At 36.7% G+C, this 13,665-nt stretch overlaps 1 protein-coding gene across 6 annotated transcripts in view; it reads left to right on the forward strand.

Annotated features, from left to right (window-relative positions):
- Positions 1-7,775: 7,775 nt before the first annotated feature.
- LOC129758526 (uncharacterized) overlaps positions 7,776-13,665 on the forward strand; it is a 421,682-nt gene continuing 415,792 nt past the window's right edge. For 4 of the 6 annotated variants that reach the window (XM_055756042.1, XM_055756041.1, XM_055756046.1 and 1 more), the window contains exon 1: positions 7,798-8,376. The gene's annotated coding sequence lies outside the window, so the exon portion shown is untranslated. Of the gene's footprint in view, positions 8,377-13,665 lie in introns of all 6 variants that reach the window. The other 2 variants (XM_055756044.1, XM_055756045.1) reach the window with 2 other exon arrangements.

A 13,665-nucleotide genomic window follows, 5' to 3' on the forward strand; every position in this document is an offset into this window, starting at 1 on the left:
CTCTGTCGTTCTGCTTATTCACGAACTGCTGTACGGTGAAGAGTTTCTCGTCGGTAAACACAATATTCTTCAACCTTCCATCCGCGGCCCTCTTCAGCAGCGCCTTCGCTCTTTTAACCCGTTCTTGTTTCTGTTCACCGTAAGGTCTTGAACCTTTTAGATGTTGTAGGGCTTCGTCTGAAGTTTATCTTTCAAGATCCGACGGACACTTCGATCCGATATGTTGAGATCCTCTGCCAATTCAGTGGCACTACGACGAAGATTTCTCTTAAGGCGCTACTTGACGATATTCGCCATGGCAGGTGTCGCCACAGTAGGTCGGCGTCCCCCACCATACCGTTTTTTGGCACTTTCGGTTTCCAGGTATCTTTTAACTGTACGGTATACAAAACTTCTGCACACACTTGTATCGGACAGCTCGCGAACTAAGTCCTTCTGCCGTTTGCCAGCTAGGAACAAGGCAACCACAGCGCTACGTTTCTGTTCGAGGTTCAATTTTTCCGGATAACACTTGATTACAAAAGTAACACTTACATCCAATGATAGCTAATACTTAATGTAAACAAAGCGACGAGGGGTCGTTCAATACTGTTTCGTGTGCAACGAAATAATTACTCTTGAAGTAATATAGCAGTTCCATTGCGGACCCTGTAAATTCGGAGGCGGGCCAATTTTCTGACAGGTTTGTGAAAGGTGATCTCTAAATACCTTTTGAGATCAAGTAATTTCACCAGCTCTAAAGAAAATTATTTGCCAAATTTTGAATGTCTCTCAATTATTTAGCCAAAAGTTCAACTGAGTAGATACTGTCAAACGGGGCTTCATGCAACGGCAGGGTTAGATTAAGGTTGCCAGAATTTTTTCAGCACGTATCCGAGCAATTCTTGTTATTTGAGCAATTTTATTCAAAAACCTGGTAACATCCTGGCAAATGATTCCGAAATTGTCGTTCAAAAGTCCGAGCAATAGCCGGGCAAATTTTGTCAAAATCCAAGAATTACTCAACAAAAATCAAACAAAAAGCATGAAATAATATTTTTTAAGAACATTCATCAGAGATTTAAAATCATATTCAGGTTTCAAAAAAAGAACTTTATGATTAATTTTATAAAGCATGCTTAGAAAATTTCGATCTTACCGCCTAAATAAACACTATTCACAACACAATTTGTTTGTTGATGAATTATTTCGCGAATTAAGTGAATAAATCCGGGCAAAATCGAGGCTTCTTTCAATGAAATCCGGGCAACCGTGCCGGACCGAAATTTTCCATTAATACTTAGCTTAAATATTCTGGCAAACCCGAAAAAACCGAGAAGTCTGGCAACCTTAGGTTAGATGCAACATTTGTATACCACAACCCTTATTCAATCTTTATTTCAATATATGTAATATAATAAAGTTATCATTTAATAATATCAAAATGAAGGTAACAGAGTTACTCACATCGTGAGATAATTTTTGGAAGTTTTTGTTTCTCATAGAAAATTTAAAAAATCGGACAATAGATTATATACATTTTTACATTTTTCGATGCCGTAAAAAACTCTACCCAGAACGACGGGTTGGCTTCAAACCTACAAATTTTATTTTGCTTTTATTATCCTATATCAACTCTGTTGGTGAAGAAATATTTTTCGGACAATCACCAAATTTTTTTCAATAAAATATTTAAAGAATTCAGTTACCAGTCTAGACTTAAATGCATAAAAATGGAAATCAAAGATTCATTTTTAAATTTCGTTTCCATATACTGATATGAAATATGATTGTTTTGCATCATGCGTTTGTCAATTTCAAAAATGTGAAATATAATTCGAACGAAATAAAAAATTACTGATATTTGTGCTTTATGCGTAATGACATCACAAATACATAAAAAACTATGAATTTTCAAAAGCCTTCATTTGTTTTTTTTAACTATGTTTGTTGCAACCCTTTTTCTTTGTATGGTGGAAATTGCATGATTTTGTAAACTTAAAAATAACTGATGAAACCAATAACTTCTCTGGCAATGTCAATTTGATTTTCCATCAACCTTAAAACTTTTGATGTATCTGTAGACATTATGTTTTTAGAAGCCATTGAAATTGAAAAGTGTTGCATGATGCCCAAATTGACGCTATTGAGATGTTTTGTTCCAGTCTACTACAAGGGAAGTTGTGTATTAAAAATCGACGACCAATTAGGTAGAATTTATTAAATCCAATTTTTTTACGGTCGCCATAGGAATAAAAGAGTAATGGTACGGATTATTTACCCGAAAATGCCGTACAAGCTATCAAGCTGTCAATATTTTCACTGCGATTAATCCTTAAACAAATTAGTTCTTCAGCCACTTTAACAATAAAATTTCTAACTGGGTAACGCAAAGCCATAAAAAATATGGCCAAGTTGTCATAAATTTCCCGCCAAACGTTGCTACAATTAACTAAAATAGGTGGTAGAATTAACAGGTAGACTACCAACCACCCCACTTACTCTGCGCTTCTATAATAACAAATGAAGATACAACCGTAGATAAAACGCATCTACTAAACGCCACCCAATGCTAGTTATGATGATGCCGGGGTGGGGTTGCACTTTATTACGTCTCGACGAAAGACATGTGTTTCATTATTTGACAAGTTCAAGATCTCTCAACGAACGACAACCACGGCGATGACTCGAACGCGCTGTATTCCTTAACCCGAAACCAAGTGGTCATAAATTACCCGGCCCAACCCGTTCGTTCGTTCATTCCGATTCACCCCGTACGTTTGAGCTCCACCAAGAGATATCCCCCATTCTTCGTATGTATCTATATATTTGCCGTCAGTCCGTCGTTTTTCATAATAATCGTGAATGGTGGCCGCGCGCCGTCTTTCGCTCCCAAATCGGGAAACGGTTGAACAAGCAACACGTGCTCCATATTACGGCATATCATACAGCCATCCATTATTTGGAGATGTTTTTCCTCTGAGTTCAAATCAACATGTGATGCTCCCCATTTCTCAGCACTCGGTGGATGAGATGTTCCGAAGAATTGAAAAAAAAAAAACAAAATCGAGAGAGAATGGCAGAAAACTAACGACAAATCCGCACGATTTTCCTCTATCGATTTATGAAACTGAGCTCCAATCGATTGAGCTATGAATATAAACTTTCCAAACATACCGGCAAGTCAAGCAGTGGTTTCGTTAAAGCCATACGCGTGAACATAAAACATGTTGCGGTAGGTGGTGTGAGCAAAAGTTGAGGCGTACGCCTCAAGAGAGAAACCATCAAGCAAACGCGACGAGACGGGAGAGAACATACCACAACAGGATGCAGAATAAAAACGCATAATTTTGCATTAGGAACAGCCGACGACGACGGCGAGCGCCAACGTTTTGTTCGGTAAATTGAGCGTGAATGTTTGGCTTCATCCATGCTCCCCACACGCGTGAGATTGGTCAAGCAAGAGACTAGATAGATGATGGAGCAAATGGAGCACAAGTTGCTGAGAAAACTGTGAATATTTTCAATGTCAAGTGAGAACTTTCGTATCGGGAAAAAGGGGAAATGGTATCAATCCCACCGTTAGCGGGTGAATTTCACCGACAACCAGTGTTGCTAATTGTATGGAAAGTTATCGTTATCGATATCGTTTTCAAAACTAAAAAAAATTATATCCATCTTTGATCATAAATATATTGAATTATGTTTAAATTCTGTTGAACCACATGGATTTCTATTCTTGAGCTCTACTGTTTCTTACCATTTCGTTTAACGTCGCTTCCTAAAAGTGTTAAAATTTTCAGGGGGAAGTGCTTTCTTCAATCCCGAAATTTCGAAATTCAAAAAATCTTGACATAAGCGAAATAACTTAAGCTATTATGTGAAGGTGTAGGTTATTTAGAAGCAGGAGTATGCAACTCGACACGATTACTCTATAAAACGTAAGAACAACATCATACCACAGAGAACAGACGTACAAGCTCGAACAAAAAATCTTCAAAAAAGTATGTAAAATTTCAAATGCGTTGAAAAAAAAATACGTTGAAAATTGACTTGAAACAGTACAATCTGTTGAGCCGTTCAAAAGTTATAAATAAAATTATCGAATGCCCAGTTTTCAAAAAGCCGTAATCGTACATATATGAACTCCTTAATAAGGCTGGAACAAATATCAATTTCTTCTTTTGTCTCCCCCCCCCCCTTTCGAAATTTCCAAAATCCCGAAGGGGGGAGTAAATAAAAATTGAAGTATTTTACGTTAATTTCAAATAAAAATTCAAATATCCGAAAGATTACAAGACAAATTTTGGAAGATGGAAGTTAATTCACATTTTGTATTCTTGATTTTATTTAATTTTTCGATAAAAAAAATTGTTGATTTATAGGTTTTATGCAATAATATAGTATGCAATTGAGTTGCATTCAAGCTTTCGTGCAATTTGTTCCAATTTATTTGTTTTTCGCACACGCTCGATTTTATTTAACCATTTATGGTTATAGAATAACCATTTTATGGGTTTTGCTGGAAAACTATCAATATGGTTATTTTTTAAGAATTTTTCGATGAAGGATTTTAACCATTTTGGTAGTTCTCGAATGAAAACCACAAAATGAATGAAAATTTGGAAATAATCACCGCCATTTTGAAAGTGATTGGTTCTGTAGCCTGGTGAATTTTGCTGTTAAAAAAAAAATCAACATTTTTCGATTATTTAGCGCCACTTATAGAAGTGAAAATGGAACGACGAACATCCTCTGGTCCATAAAGGTAAGTTTTTAATATTATTTTGAATTCGGAATTGATGAATCTGACGTATTTTTTTCCTCTCCTATAAAATAATAGGATGCCGAAATTTGAGGATTCTTATATTATCGGAAGCAGTACCTTCGACCTGGTGCCGAAAACATCAAGGAATCGTTCCAGTGTTTTAATTGGGGTGGGTGGGTAGGAATGATGGGAAAACATTACCCGGATGTGGAGGAAATGGTAGATTCGGTAGGACGATAGGATATTCTACTTCTCCTGCAACACGAATCTCCCAGCTCGGAATACTCGGAAAAACTACAGCAGCAAACTAAGAATTACACCAGAATAATGCAAACCCATCCCTGAGCAGATTTAAAAAAAGGCTAGCCTCGCTTGGAACCAGGAACAACAAGAACTTGTAAGTTATAACTTGATTTTTTTTTAATAAATTTATCAAATAATTTGATTTTATTTACCATCTCATTCCTCTCATTATTAGAAACACCAGTCCAGTAAGATAAGGACGGAGGCATCCTGACGGACAATCGTGAGGTGATCAAAAGGTGGAAGCAGCACTTCGATGAACACCTGAACGGTGCACATGCAGGAGATCAAGACGGTGGGGAAAGGTACATCGCCGGCGTAGCCAACGACGAAGAGGAGCCAATCCCAATGATGAGTGAAGTTAAGGAAGTCATTCGCCAGCTGAATAGAAACAAGTCGGCTGGGAAGAATGGCATCGCAGCTGAACTCATCAAAATGTGCCCGGACAGGTTGGCCGATTGCCTACATCGGTTGATAATCCGGATCTGGGACATAGAACAGCTACCGGAGGAGTGGAAGGAGGGGGTAATATGCCCCATCTACAAGAAGGGCGACAAACTGGACTGTGAGAACTACCGAGCGATCACTGTCCTCAACGCCGCCTACAAAGTGCTGTCCCGAAACCTACTCCGCTGCCTAACACCACAAGCAAACAGATTCGTTGGAAGTCATCAGGCCTGCTTCATGGAGAGACGGTCAACGACGGACCAGATATTCACATTACGGCAAATCCTCCAAAAATGCTGGGAACACCAAGTTCCCACGCACCATCTATTCATCGACTTCAAAGCCGCATACGACACGATCGACCGTAACGAGCTATGGAAAATCATGGACGAGAACGGCTTTTCCGGGAAGCTGATCAGACTGATCAAGGCGCGGATCTCGGGTGAATTGTCGAGTTCATTCGAATCACGCAGGGGGCTTCGACAAGGTGACGGTCTATCCTGCATGATGTTCAACGTGGCGCTATAAGGTGTTATTCGACGAGCGGTGGGCGAAATGCGGGGCACGATTTTCAACAGATCTAGTCAACTTATCTGCTTTGCCGATGACATTGATATAGTCGGCAGATCATCTGCGGCGGTGGAAGACATCTACCGCAAACTGAAACGCGAAGCAGGAAGGATTGGGTTGATGATTAATACGTCCAAGACGAAGTACATGCTGGCCTGCGGATCTGAGACCGACCGAACCCGCTTGTCCAGTAATAACAAGGTCACGATCGACGGCGACGAGCTGGAGATAGTCGAAGACTTTGTCTATCTCGGCTCACTGGTGACCGCAGACAATGACACCAGCCGTGAGATCCGGAGGCGAATTATCAGCGGAAGTCGTGCCTACTATGGACTCACAAGCAACTGCGGTCGAGAAGACTTAGCCCTCGCACGAAGTGTAACCTGTATATGACGCTTATTAGACCGGTTGTTCTCTACGGGCACGAGACATGGATATTGCTCGAGGAGGACCTGCGCACACTCGGAGTATTTGAGCGACGAGTGTTAAGAACCATCTTTGGCGGCGTACAGGAGAACGGAGTGTGGAGGCGAAGGATGAACCACGAGCTTGCGCGCCTCTACGGCGAACCCAGTATCTAGAAGGTGGTGAAGGCTGGCCGGATACGCTGGGCGGGACATGTTGCGAGAATGCCGGACGACTGTCCTGCAAAACAGGTGTTCGCTACGAATCCGGTAGGAACAAGACGAGCGGGGGCGCAACGAGCGAGGTGGTTAGACCAAGTGGAGCGTGATCTGGCGAACGTGGGGTGCTCGAGGAATTGGAGAACGGTTGCCATGGACCGAGTGAATTTTAGGAATTGTGTTCGTCAAGTTATGTCGTGAGACGGAATACTATGTAAATAAATAAAATAAATTTGGGAAAGTCTTCTGCCATCGTTTGACTTTTTCGAGTTGTTATTATAATTGAGCAATTCTAGTCATTAGGTTCAAACAAGTGCATTTAGGTAAAATTTTATCTGTGCTTGATTTTAGATTTTGAAGTTTTTTTTAGCACAACATTTACAAAAAAAAAGTTAAAACAAAAAAGATATTTCGTAATTGTTTTTCATTGGATGTATTAAAATATAAGAATCAGTCAAGATACTGATTTTCATTTATTCGAATAATGTTTATTAGACCATTTAGTTTTTTGTTAAAGTGTCAGTGGGCTAAGGGTCAGTCGTTTTCTTATGACTAGGGGGAGGATGGAAGGAGTAAGAAGAGGGGGCGAGTGATAAGAATTGGAGATTCCCATATCAACTGTTCCCTTGATCGGGAACTGGGGGATCCATTGATTTTTCTGTGATCATCTGCCTCATCTGGCGATCCGTCGACTGGCAACTCGGATCCCTCCGTTAAAAACAGTGCAACAGCATCCCCCAGTTGCGCAGCAACACGCCGATGAACCCTGCAACATGTCGCTTCGTTAAGCAGCATCTCGACGCAACAGTGCACCCATGTATCACAACATACGCCTCGAAAGGTAGCGCGTCGCAGCATCAACACGCGCGTAACCGGCTCCATCAGCAGAGCACGTGCTCGTTTGTAGAGCCCGCATTTTCCCGCAGCTTGAATGCTTAGAAATGAACTCTCGAAGCTTAGCTTCGATGGGCCTCCCCGATATGTTTTGTTCGCTGGTTGGGAGCGCAAATTCATCCATTCGTTCTCTTTTTGGACTCAACTCAACTCCTGTCTGGCTGACGGAACACGCGGAAGGTTTCCGAGATTTCGTCCATAGCAGTTTGTCGTCGCATCCCGAGCGATTTTAGTTGCGTTCCGGCATTCGTACAAGCAGCTCTCTGGCGCGGCTCGCGGGAGACAAATTCGCGTTTCGAGACTCGGTGTGGTTTTTATATTGGGAGGTGTTGGTCTTGGATTTGGAGTTTGCCGATTTTTCCTTATTTGGGATTGAGGGCCGGCTTTTTTCCGGTTGTTTTGTGGTTTGTGGGAGGGCTTTTTCCGGTTTTATTTTCCAACGGTTGGAAAATTTCGAAACATCAGTGTGTGAAACATTTTCGAGGATTCGTTGCATTCTGGGGAATTTGAAAGCGCCGAATGTCTCAGGCGATACAGATGAATAACTTGGAAATGTGTTTTGTGACATTTTCTAGTGGATTTTGAATTTAAATTTTGTGTGGTTTATGAAAAGGCTTATAATTATTTAGTGAAAATCGTGCTTGGAGAGTCTTGAGTGCTTTTTGGGATCCAGTGTTAATTTCTCATTGAATTTCAGATGCCAAAATATTGAAAGTGAATTTCAGTGTAACATCTACGAAGGATAACAAGTGTCATCAGTAAACGGAAACTTTTTTGCGGCTTATGAAAAAGGTGCGGTGAATTGAAAAATATATTATATGAAAACTCTGGATGAAATTTTCAGATGTATGAGAAATATATTTGGATAACTATTGAACAGTGAGTAGAAATATAACCAAAAGATAAGAAAATATACACCAAAAATTCAAAAAAATTTATGTCGTACAACAATTCGCGTTGCTGCAGTGTATGAAGAAGAAAAAAATAAAAAATCTGCCTTTGCAATTATTTTAAAAGATGAGAATTGTAAAAAGTCAATCATTAAATCTAATAATATTTATATTTTACGCTCTGAGTTGGCATGTTGACAAATCTTAAATTGAAAATTCAAAGCAATGTTGAGAAAACAATCGAAATTTCGGTTTTAAAGATTTTGGAAATGTGTTCAGTTTTCAAAATGGCCTTTGGTATTGAATAATAAAAATTAAATTTTCGCAAACTTTGAAGATATTTTGCCAATTTTCTAACTTTAAACTTCTAAAACTGTCAAATTGTATGCCATAGTAATTATAAGTGCAACGGATATGATATAAAAGTTTTACTTTTTCTTTAGTTTTAAAGTTCATCTAATTTAAAAATATTCGGGAAATTGATTAGTAAAGATTTGAGCCAAACAACTCAAAAATTTGTTTGTGGAAAGAATTATTTCAATATTTTTATTTTTCAGCATGTTAATTTGAAAATTGTGCCTAATAGCAAGTTAATATAGAAGTGTTGATCCTTTCAGGATAAGACTTTTTAATTCATTTGTGTGTTTTTCGGAACAGTGTGAGATGTGACAGAAGTGAAAGACGACCTTCATCAACAGATAAATTTACATCGATTCTTCATGAACAACGCAAATATGACAACATTGTTTGTCAAATTGAGTTTTTATAATTGTAGATTTGAAAACGTTGTCAAATATTGGAGAAATTTTGAAATATGCAACAAAATCATTTTTTACTTTATGTTTCTCTAACAATTTTCACATATAAAAACAAAAATACTAGATTTAAATGTTTCCAACTAGCTCAATTATCGATTTTCAATGCTTAAGCTATAACAGAATTTACGAATGCCGCTTTTGTCTACAATTTTTATAAGTTTGTGAGGCCCTTAAGATCTAAACGAATAAAAACATTAAATGCAGTAATGTTTGGTTTAGTTAGAACTAAATTTTATATTTTTCTGACAATAAAGTCGTTATAAGAAAAAGCATTAAAGTGCTGCATACATTTAGGGGTAAAAAATTCAAAAAAAATTACTTGCTTAAATCATAAAAATATATGTAAACTATTTAGGTAATTTGGTTTTTATAAAAATATGGATCAGTTTATTTAACATTTTCTATTTAAAAATTGTAAAAAATTGATTAGGCTATTTTTGACGGTCGCCATGAAAGAACAATCCCCTAGAAATGCATTCATCGCATAAAATTTGTTTAAGTCTACAAATTATAAGAAAAAACTGAAACTCCCGATTTATTCATTATTATGATGTTTCGAAACATTTTGTCAAAAACTGAGTCTGAGCAATTTAGAGATAGAAGGATAAGAACGAAATAAATAAGTGGCAACAGAAAGGTGAACATTATTAAACTTTTTTCTGTGCAGACAGTATCTTCAAATGTATGAAATCAAGCACAACGAACTTCTTGTTGATTTCCATGTATTTATTATTGAAATGTGGCTTGAATGTGGGTTTGAGTAATTTCAGATATAAGTCTTTCGAATAACTTGTAAGGCAACAAATGTTCGATAGGATAGAGATGAACATAATTAAAATATTTTTTTTCCCTTTTTTCAACTAGGAACTATAAATTTGAAAAAGCTAATATATCTCAAGCCAATAAAAATTAACTTAAATCCTTCCCCTATTATTGTATCAAAAATTAACTGGAAGATGGCTTACGCCAATTAACTAAAACATAAAATCCATCGATTACTACTGATTGTGTCTTATAGTAAATGAACTTTGCTGAATGAATCGGTGCCATTAAAGATTTTCGTGCTTATTTAAAAATTTGAAATTAAATCAGATTTCTCAAATATTTTTTGTTATCATTGTACGTATACTTTTTTTTCGATTGTTCAACAGAGGTGCCAGGCGGTATTGTCAAAAACCAGGATTTAATTTATTTTTCAGATTATCACTAGATTTCACAAACAAAGCATAAATAGGTGATGTAGACGCCTTAATATAAGCAACAAAAGTGAATATCTTCTTGGCTGGATTGCAGTTCATAACGAAAATCACCATTTAAATATCATCTGAACCGAAGATTATCATCGGTCAAAAGGGTTCATTTTTTTTGTTCAATGTACTCGTAACTTAAGTAACAAATTCGAGACTTTTTTTATTTAGTAAAATTTTGGACATTTTAAAGACAATTTTTCAAAAACCGGAACAATTAGAGATTTTTTCAAAATGGTCCAAGAAACTCCGGACAAATTTAGAAATATCAGAACACCTGGCCTCTCTGATCAAAGCTTCAAAAAAATTCTCTGTGAAATGTTTCAATTTGTGTCGCATTCTGTGTCCGTGAAAGTTAAAGTAAATCTGCTCTGAATTTTTTATTCATAGGTTCCTAAATTCTGCTGAAACAAATGATTTCCTTGGTAAAATTCATCTCCCATGTCAAATTTTGCCCCATTTGCTAAAAATGTTATCTAGTATTGCGAAAAATTGTATGAGAGTGCAGCTCTTCCCTATTCACTGGCATTGATGAGGGTACCCGAAAAACATTGAACATTTGTCGATTCCAAATACCCTCCCATAGTAAATTTTGTTTTTTTTTTCGTAGGATTTATTCTATAGATATGCTACAAAAGATGTATGTGGCACTAGACCGCTGCAAAAGATGCCTGTTTGCTGCCATATGTTTTTTCGATGCTTTTTGGGCCACCAAGCATCAGTGTAAAATTTGCGATGATTTGGTTGATTCCTAAGTTAGCGCAACGCGTTTCAATTTTGTATGGAAATTTTTACACATTAAATCATCCAGAAAATTCAAATAAGCTTGAACAGAAGTTGGTCTTTAATTTTTGGTTTCAACTATTCCTTAAGCTTCATTTTTTTGCTAACAAGTCATTCATGTCTAAGCATTTCATGAAAAAAGTTATAACCTTTTCAAAATAAAAAAAATCTGAATCCATTGAAAAGTATTCAAAAATGACAGACTACCCTAGCAACCATTAGGCCGTTAAAATTGGCCCTAGTTCAGCCTTATAGTCGAATATAGAGCATGCTTATAAAGCTCAAAAAGCTCTATATTCGACTATAATGCTGTCCAAAAGCCAGTTTTGGCGTGTATTCCGGCCGATTCACGGCTTGACCCCACTTTTGAAACACGCCAATGCGAAGCTGTCAAAACATTTCCCAGCAAAAAAAGAAAAAAAATTAATGAATATTTTTGTCGCCTTTTTCCCCCATAGCTTCTTTTCTCTTTGTTTTCTTTCTATCTCTCTCCAACTCGTACTTTTTCAACCGCTGTTGGATAGGAACTGGAATCGAACTTATAATTTCTAGGGATATACATATGTATTGATTGGTGACTTTGCTGAATGATCCAATTACGTTCTTATGCCAATCAGCGAAAATTTAACCTTTTTAAATGAAAGTTTGTGATTTTCATTTGAAGAAAAACATCGTAGAGAATAAGAATTTTGAATTCAAAGTAAACATTTTCATTGATCACAATAAACACAATAAATTTACATTGTATTTTACAACACTGAATAGTTCTGCTCATCTGAGCGAAGCAAAAGCACATAGGGGAAAGTCGGGTATGGCGGACACCCTAAGGTAGAATCGCAATAGAAAATCAGATATTGCTTTTTTCATCGCAGTTTTCGTACAGATGGGCAGTTAAGGTTGTTTGCTATCGCATTAACCATTGGAATTATTAAATTTCCTTCATCAAGACTGTTTTTATAGCTATTCAAAACATGCTTGCAAATTAAACTTTTCAAAAATGGTCGGGTAAAACGGACACTGCTCAAAAAAGGTACATTTTGCCGCAAAAATTGCTGTAAAAGTAGATATTTTTGTGAGTTGAGCATTTCGAAACGTTTTTCAACCAAAATGGAACCAACTGGTCCGATTCCGGAAGCGAAAGAGTGTGGTTTTGGAATTTCGTATTTTATAGGCGTTTTCCTCACCGGAGATCATGTTTTTACAGTTTTTATAGCCTGTTGGAGATAGTGAGTGCTTTTTGACCGACAATTGCTTTTGCCAAGGTCTTCTGAAGGCATATGGAGGAACCAACCAATGAACAATGGAGAAACTTATGTGTCCGTTTTACCCGACCCTGAGGTGTCCGTCTTACCCGCCTTAGCAACTTTTTTTCAAAACAATTGCTGATCAAGCCTTTGACCGAAATTCACTGATTTTCCTCCGAACGCACACAGGAGTATTTCACATAAAAACCTGGCCAAAAGTCAAAATTTAAAAATGAACTATACCTATGATTTTTATGTTTATTTGCTTCTTGAATACATTTTACACCAGTCATTTTTTCAATATTTAGTTTTTTAACAAGCAACAGCGGCTGTCGGGACTTCAATATTTTTATAAACTGGAATTTTACAACAAACTGTATAAAAATCACGTCACAGTTCAACATGTGATTACTGGTTTTAAAAGTGACTTAACAACAAATTTTGAAAAGGAGAATTTAAATGAATGTTAGAATTTTATATTTCAGGATAAGTGGTTGAAAAAAAATAATTCGGGAACTGTATATGGAGCTTTCAAAAACTCTTTATTTAGTTTATAGTTTTAAAGCATGTTTTTGTTAAATAAGTGTTTTTGTTTATGTTCCCAGCAAATCCCAGCAACAAATTTTACATCATGTGATAATTCATGACTTCATAAACCATGTATAGAAGAAAAAACTTCCGCATACTTCCGCACTCGTGATATGTTGAATTTGAAAAATTTATCTTCTTTTTTGTAAAATCCTTGCAATGCGCCATGTTTATTTTAATCAGTTGCTCAAAAGAAAAAATAGTTTTTCAAATTATAGTTCGAAATTGTTTGTTCGTGCTTATTGCAAATAATTTATATACTTAATTAAACATTATCATTGATGTTTATCTCGTAGAACATGTATGAAAGTCGCAGTGTTGGTTTTGAATTTTTTAAAGTTATACACTATTTTTTGATAAATGGTAACAAAGAAAACTCTTGGTTTTTTAGTTACGGGTTTAAAATCGAGAATTTATTCAAATTAATTTGAAAATTTTCGTTTGCGAAATGAGCGTTCATTTTTCAGAGCTGAGCTGTTTAGAATCATCATGCTTTATAGAAGCAAATCTT

This window comes from Uranotaenia lowii, chromosome 3 (assembly GCF_029784155.1).
Source record: "Uranotaenia lowii strain MFRU-FL chromosome 3, ASM2978415v1, whole genome shotgun sequence".
Classification (NCBI taxonomy): domain Eukaryota; kingdom Metazoa; phylum Arthropoda; class Insecta; order Diptera; family Culicidae; genus Uranotaenia; species Uranotaenia lowii.